Genomic DNA, 7,245 nt, shown 5'->3' with positions numbered 1-7,245 from the left:
AGTATCAGATCACCTTAAAAAGTACCCCTTTTATTTATGTATTTTTTAATTAATTAATTAATTAATTCTTTTTAGAGAGGAGAGGGAGAGAGAGGAGAGACAGAGAGAGAGAAGGGGGGGAGGAGCTGGAAGCATCAACTCCCATATGTGCCTTGACCAGGCAAGCCCAGGGTTTTGAACCGGTGACCTCAGCATTTCCAGGTCAACGCTTTATCCACTGCGCCACCACAGGTCAGGCTAAAAGGTACCCCTTTTAAAGGTACAATTCAATGAGTTTTGGCAAATATGTACACCTTTCTAGCCAGACTTAAGGTCTTCCAAAATGTGTAATTTCTGTGGGTTTTGATCCTATGAGTTGAAAACATGACATTGCAATGTTTTCCATTGAGGGAGCGAGATGACTGATGGCCACCAGGGAAGGTCCGTGTTTAGCCAGGCTGCCACGGACCCGTCAGCCGGGCTGCCACGGACCCGTCAGCCGGGCTGCCACGGACCCGTCAGCTGGGCTGCCACAGATCCGTCAGCCGGGCTGCCACGGACCCGTCAGCCGGGCTGCCACGGACCCGTCAGCCGGGCTGCCACGGACCCGTCAGCCGGGCTGCCACGGACCCGTCAGCCGGGCTGTCACAGATCCGTCAGCTGGGCTGCCACAGACCCGTCAGCCGGGCTGCCACGGACCGGTCAGCTGGGCTGTCACAGATCCGTCAGCCGGGCTGCCACGGACCCGTCAGCCGGGCTGCCACGGACCCGTCAGCCGGGCTGCCACGGACCCGTCAGCCGGGCTGCCACGGACCCGTCAGCCGGGCTGCCACGGACCCGTCAGCCGGGCTGCCACGGACCCGTCAGCTGGGCTGCCACAGACCCGTTGCATAGTTGGTGGGTGGAACTGGAAAGGGAGCCCAGGATTTCGTGATGCCCGTTCTCCATTTGGATCCACACACCTTTCTGAAGTGCCTTTTTAGTTATCAAACCGGGATACCGAGAAAATAAACTCAGAATGAGGCTTCTGACTTGCTGCATCACAAAGTTTTAGTCCAGATTTTCAAAGATAATGAAGCACATTTAATCCTATTGCTGCTCACAAAGAACATATCATGATTAATGTTTGGGTGAGAGCAAAAGGACTGTTTTGTTAATAAATAAGTTATTAAAAATAAAAAAGAACACTGGGACCTCTCCTATGCCCAACTGATGGCTACCCCTCCTCCCACATCAGGAAACTACTATTCTAATTTTTGTGGTTTTCATTCCCTCGTTTTCCTTTATAGTTTTACCACCACTGAAAATATCCCTAAACCATAGTATTGTTTTGAAAAGTAAGCCCACAGTTGATGCATCCTGCTCCTCCCCCCTCCTCTCTCTCTCTCTCCTCTCTATAATGAATAAATAAAATCTTAAAAGAAAAAAAAGAAAAGAAAAGTAAGCCCACACTGGGCACCATCAGGAAATAGCAGTGAAGCCACTGATACAGGAAGGCTCCCTGGAGGAGAGGTCCTAGGTGGGGTCTGGGACAGAGGAGGGATGCAGCTTTCCCAGGAAGATCTCACCCCGGGAATCCGTGGGCGTGGTCAGGGGATGACTGCTAATCACAGTGGGGACCAGTAGGTGGGGCTGTAGTTTGAAGGTCAGGCAAAAAATGTGCTGGGAGAGGCGTTGCCTCCTATTCTGCTCATTAGGGCCTCCCTCAAGTTCTTAGAAAAAGATTAAGATGGAACACTCCTCAGGGAGAAATGAGCATTTTGTGCTGATCCGGGGGTCAGGGGAGTGGCACCTCAAGATGAACAAAGTAGAAATAATCTGTCCCAGGCTCACCTAGGGAATCTGTGCTCATTGTGTCTGCACCTCCTGGTGCCAATGTCACCTTGTGCCAATCCAACCGCCTGCCCTCCAGGTCAGAGCACAGGGGTCACCTGGGAGTTTTCTTCACCGCCCTCCTGTTTGCATTTTCTGTTTCCGGGTTTGGGTGGCTTCCCGTTTCTTGGTGAATTCTCTTGTTTTTGTGGAGTACATCGGTCCGTAACTTTTAGAATAAAGGTACAGGGGAGGCATAATTTTGAGTCCCTGCTTGCCCATAAATTTCTTTGTTCTACCTTCTACACCTGCATGTTTATCTGGTATAGAATTTCAGGTTGGAAATACTCAGGCTTCACCACTCTGGACACATTGCTCCACTTCCGCTGGCTGCCCAGATGTCTGAGGCTGTTCTTATTCCCGATTCCTTGAAGGAGACTGGTTTCTTCTTTCTGGAAGCTTGTAGAATCCTCGCTTTTTCTCCAGTGTTCTGAGGGTTCCCGGAGGTGTGCCTGGTGTGAGTCTGCCTTCACCTGCTTGGCCAAGTTTACTCGGCCCTTTCGGTCCAGCAGCTCATGTCCTTCATAGAATTACTTTGTTGACATCCTCTTTCCTATTACTGGTGTTCTCTCTCTTTTTTTTTTTTACACTGTCCTAGGATAGAATGGACCACCTCAGTAGCTTCTGAGGCTAATACATTGCTATCACCACAATTACTTTAGCAATGGTGTTCTCTTTTTTGATACTTCTGTTTGAATATCAGACCTAGATGGTCCTCTCTTCTTCTCCCCTTTATATTTTTTAATTTACTTTTTATTTTTTATTTAAAAAAAATTTTTTTTACAGGGAGAGAGAGTCAGAGAAAGGGATAGATAGGGACAGACAGACAGGATCAGAGAGAGATGAGAAGCATCAATTATCAGTTTTTCGTTGTGACACATTAGTTGTTCATTGATTGCTTTCTCATACGTGCCTTGACCGTGGGGCTACAGCAGACTGAGTAACCCCTTGCTGGAGTCAGCGACCTTGGGTCCAAGCTGGTGAGCTTTGCTCAAACCAGATGAGCCTGCACTCAAGCTGGCGACCTCGGGGTCTCGAACCTGGTTCCTCCATGTCCCAGTCCGACACTCTATCCACTGCGCCACCACCTGGTCAGGCTACTTCTCCCTTTTTTAAAAACAGACTTTACTTTTAGAGCAGTTTTAGGTTCACAGCAAAATGGAGCAGAAGTACAGAATTCCCATATATCCCTTATGCCCAAACATGCACAGCCTCCCCATTATTGTCGTGAGGCACCAAAAGCACATTTGCCACAACTAATGAATGTTCATCGACACACCATTATCACCTGAAGACCAGAGTTTACATTCGGGTTCACTCCTGGCGTTGTGCATTCTATGGATTTGGACAAAGGTGGAATCGCATGTATGTACCATTACAGTGTTACACAGAACAGTTTCACTGCCCTAAAAAGCCTCTGCTCTCCAGCTGTTCACCCTCCCCTCCCTTCTAAGCCCTGGCAACCACTGATCTTTATACGGCCTCAATAGTTCTGTCTTTTCCAGAATATCATTACATCGGATTCATACCGTATGTGGCCTTCTCAGTGTGGCTTCTTTCATTTAGTAATATACATGCAGGGTTCTGCCACACCTTTTCATGACTCAATAGCTCATTTCTTTTTAGTGCTGAATAATATTCTAATGTCTGGGTTGTCTGTTTATCCAGTCACCTACTTACTGAAGGACATCTTGGTTGCTTCCAAGTTTTGGCAATGATGAATAAAACTACTGTTGACATCTGTGTGCAGATTTTTGTGTGGACATGTTTTCAACTCATTTGAATAAATATCCTTAAAAATTTTTTATTTTAAAGTCTCTTTCTTGCTCTCATGTTTTGCTCTAATTTTCCTAAAAAAAAAAAAAAATTGGCAAAGCTCTAACTTTGAATCTTTTCATTTCGTTTTTAATTTATATTATGTTTTTTTTACCTCCTAAAAATTTTTTGTTGATTTATTTTCTGAATATTGCTTTTTATAGCACCCTGCTCACATTCTGTGGGAGCAGAAAAGCTTCTCTTCTCTCTCGGAGGCTGCTGCTAGTTATCACTGTTGTTTGCATCTCAACTCGCATCACCTCTGCCCCGATTTGCTTTTCTCTTTGGTTTCTTTTGTCTTCGTCGTCCCCTTTCGAGGCTTTTCTCAGACGCCCCGTGAGCCTCCAGGTGACTCTGATGCAACTTAAGGTTTGAGAGCTGCTGCGAGGGGACCTCTCCGTCTCCCTGAAGCTCATCTCAGCTGAGACCCCACAGAGAAAAACACACGTTTCAGTGCTTTTCCCCTGAAGAACCAGAGCTTCTCTCTCCCCCTGAGAGGCCTAGCCCCTTTCCTGAAGGAAATGTAATAGGACAGTAGTTTGAGAGGTGTTTTCACAAAGTGTTCTGTTCATGCCCCTGCTCCCTTAGCCTGTTTATTTGCACCACCTGACATGCCTACCCCTCTGCCAGGGCCCCTGTCATTCCTGTTTAGGTTGGAGAGAATCCTGACACCAGCCCTTGGGAACCTGGCGCTGACCTTGGCTCTCCTTACCTGCTGGGCTGACTTACGTTGAGGCCAATATCCTGGCTTCAAGCAGAAATGATCGCTCCCTTGGGGAAGCCTGCCGCAGGCCGGAAAGGCCCATGTGCGAGGCCAAACCATCTTGCCATTGTATTGCTGCTCCAAACAGGAAGTGTGTGTTTGTGTAGAGGGCCGAGGGCATGAAAAGGGCAGGGGAACCCAAGGGCACGGGGTGTGGACACAGAGGGGTGAAAGCAACTCATATTTGGAAGGGGCCCTATTTTCTTTTCAAATAAAGTTGTATTTTTATTTCAGCAGCATGTAAAATGATATATCTTAATATGTATTTGATTAATTGCACTATCATTTGGTCATTCAGAAGTTATTTACAGACCGGCCTGTGTCTGAGAATGAGGTGGGTATATAAACAAGGTGATCTCACAAAGAAGAAGAAACAACAACAACGGTGGTTTGCAAGTACTGGAGCCTTACTCTCTGTCAGGTACTCGCTGTATGCTCTCTCTTTTAAGTATCAAAATACCTTACGAGGCAACTTTTATTATAATTATGAGTCTATTTTTTTAATAAGTGAGAAAGCAGTGATTTGGACAGTTTGCCCACTGTCACAGCTTCAGTGTATTGCAGGAAATAAGTTTCAGAGCCAGGATTCAGGTCTATTGATGACTCTATAGCCCACATTCTTGAGCATTACACCATATGACCTACATGGTAAATATTTAATAACTTAATAACTTTCTTTTTTTGAAAGAGGGAGAGAGATAGAAAGGAATAGAGAGGGGGGAGGATAGAGAGATGAGAAGTATCAACTTGTAGTGGCATCACTTTAATTTCTCATTGACTGCTTCTCAGATGTGCCTTGACTGGGGTCTCCAGCAGAGCCAGTGACCCCTTGCTCAAGCCAGCGACCTTGGGCTTCAAGCCAGTGACCTTGGGATCATGTTGATGATCCCATGCTCAAGCCAGTGACCCCGTGCTCAAGCTGGCAAGCCTGTGCTCAAACCAGCGACCTTAGGGTTTGAACCTGGGCATCCAGCTTTATGCTTTTCTCACTGCGCCACGACTGGTCAGGCTATTTACTCACCCTTGACGGAAGCTTCTGTCAAGACTGTAGAGTTAACTTAGCCCCAGATTTGGGCACACAACCCTCCCCCAGAACCCCCTGTGTCAGTTAGCTGTTGTCAGAATTCTGCTGTGTACCAACCACTGCTAGACCCAGTGACTTAAAATAGCAATGCCTGAATCTCAAGGATCAGTAGGTTGCTGGTAGGTCTGCTTCAGGCTGTAGGAGCTGGGCGTCCTCTGAGCTAGGCTGGGCTGGCGTGCGTGGGTCTACTGTAAGAGGCACATCGTGTAGATTCGGCTCCTTGTTCAGGGACTTCCTATGTGTGTTAGTTCTCAGACTTGGCTTGAGGTGGGAGCAGGTGTCTGGGGGAAGCTCTTTTGGTAGCAATGGCAGGAATGCAGAAGGGCACATCTCACTGTGCAAACACATTTCATACCCCTGTTTGTGGCATGTCTGTTACCATCTCATTGTCCAAAGCAAGTCAGTTGGTTGAGTTCAAGGTCAAGGGGCTGGACTACAAAGTCATATGGCAAAGAGTGTGGATATGCAGTGGTGGTGGTGAGGAATTGATGCTGGTGATTCTATCTACCGTAGCTACCCAAACCTAACTGCTGCTTGCATAGTACGCTTGTAAATTAACGTGTGTATTTGTGCGCATGCAGTTTATGGAGTTACTATTATAGAAATTATAAAAGAATTATATGTACCTTGTAAAAATCTAAAATTTATAGGCTAGTGGGAGAGGTAGACAACAAGAAAAGATAAGAACAACTATGAAAAGGGATGATAGAATTTATTTAGTTGACTCTGGGCCTAAAGATTGTAGACACATCATAAGTCTCTTGGGATAGATCCAACATCTTTCTATAGTTAAAAAGAGGTGTTTGTTCCCTTGTCCTTAAAGTATCTTGAGCTCACAGAATTTGAAATGGCATCTTTTCCTGTTAAAACAGCGTTCAGCATGACAATGTCAAGAGCTCGGTGATGTCAGGTTTATCACTGATCCTTAAACATCTGTGCAATTTGAGAATTCCTTCTTAAAATGATGGGAAATCCATTCAAGTGAAAGTATTAGTTGTGGGAAGGTGCTGTGACTAAGAATGGTAGCATTCTTCCTTTAGATTTTCCTCAGCTGTAATTGGGAACACAGCTCTCCTATGCCTGAGCTGATGAAGACCTTCAAGTCAATTGGAATCATAGGAAAATAGTCGTAGGCACTGCCTCACCATCTCTTTCCACATCCAATAGATTCCCTGGGATTCTGGGCAACTTCTAGGGTAGTTAACCTTGGTGGCTGTGAGTTTCTTTCTCTGACCTTGGTTGTCTGTGGTTCAGCTCTTTGCTCTGCCACCTTGTGGATCTCTTGGGAATTGCATCTTCTACTGTGAGCCCTGCGGACTCACCTAATTGATCTGGCTGCTGCTTTTCCTGGGAAGGAGGGTTGGGGATAACAGAGAATTCTCCCCATCAGAATGATGCTCACAGCAAGGTGACTTCGCCTTTTCATTTTTCCTATAGTCCTCCCTTTTTGGACAATATCCCAAGGGGCCCAAATGAAGGGCATTTGATGAATGGTCCTGCCAGCATGACACCTGCAGGTCCCTTTCCACCTGAGACCTTGAATCAGCATCCCCAGGAGGTGGGGTGGGGGTGAGGTGGGGGTGGGGGTGGGATACAGGCCCCTGACTTGCTTTGGTAGTACCTCTCCAGTCCACTAGAGGTTCCCTTTTTATTTTTTTAAATTATCAAAATAATACAGAACAAACTTATTTAGAGCTTACAGCCCAGTAGAGGAAACAGATTTTAAAAAGTA

At 46.3% G+C, this 7,245-nt stretch overlaps 1 non-coding gene across 1 annotated transcript; it reads right to left on the bottom strand.

Annotated features, from left to right (window-relative positions):
- Window positions 1-2,438: 2,438 nt before the first annotated feature.
- LOC136396019 (small nucleolar RNA SNORA66) lies at window positions 2,439-2,573 on the bottom strand. Its single transcript, XR_010749453.1, has one exon. It is a non-coding gene; the product is annotated as a small nucleolar RNA SNORA66 (small nucleolar RNA).
- Between the last annotated feature and the right edge of the window lie 4,672 nt (window positions 2,574-7,245).

This window comes from Saccopteryx leptura, chromosome 2 (assembly GCF_036850995.1).
Source record: "Saccopteryx leptura isolate mSacLep1 chromosome 2, mSacLep1_pri_phased_curated, whole genome shotgun sequence".
NCBI lineage: Eukaryota > Metazoa > Chordata > Mammalia > Chiroptera > Emballonuridae > Saccopteryx > Saccopteryx leptura.
Note: the sequence above shows the minus strand (reverse complement) of the source record. Positions and strands in the feature narration are given on the sequence as shown.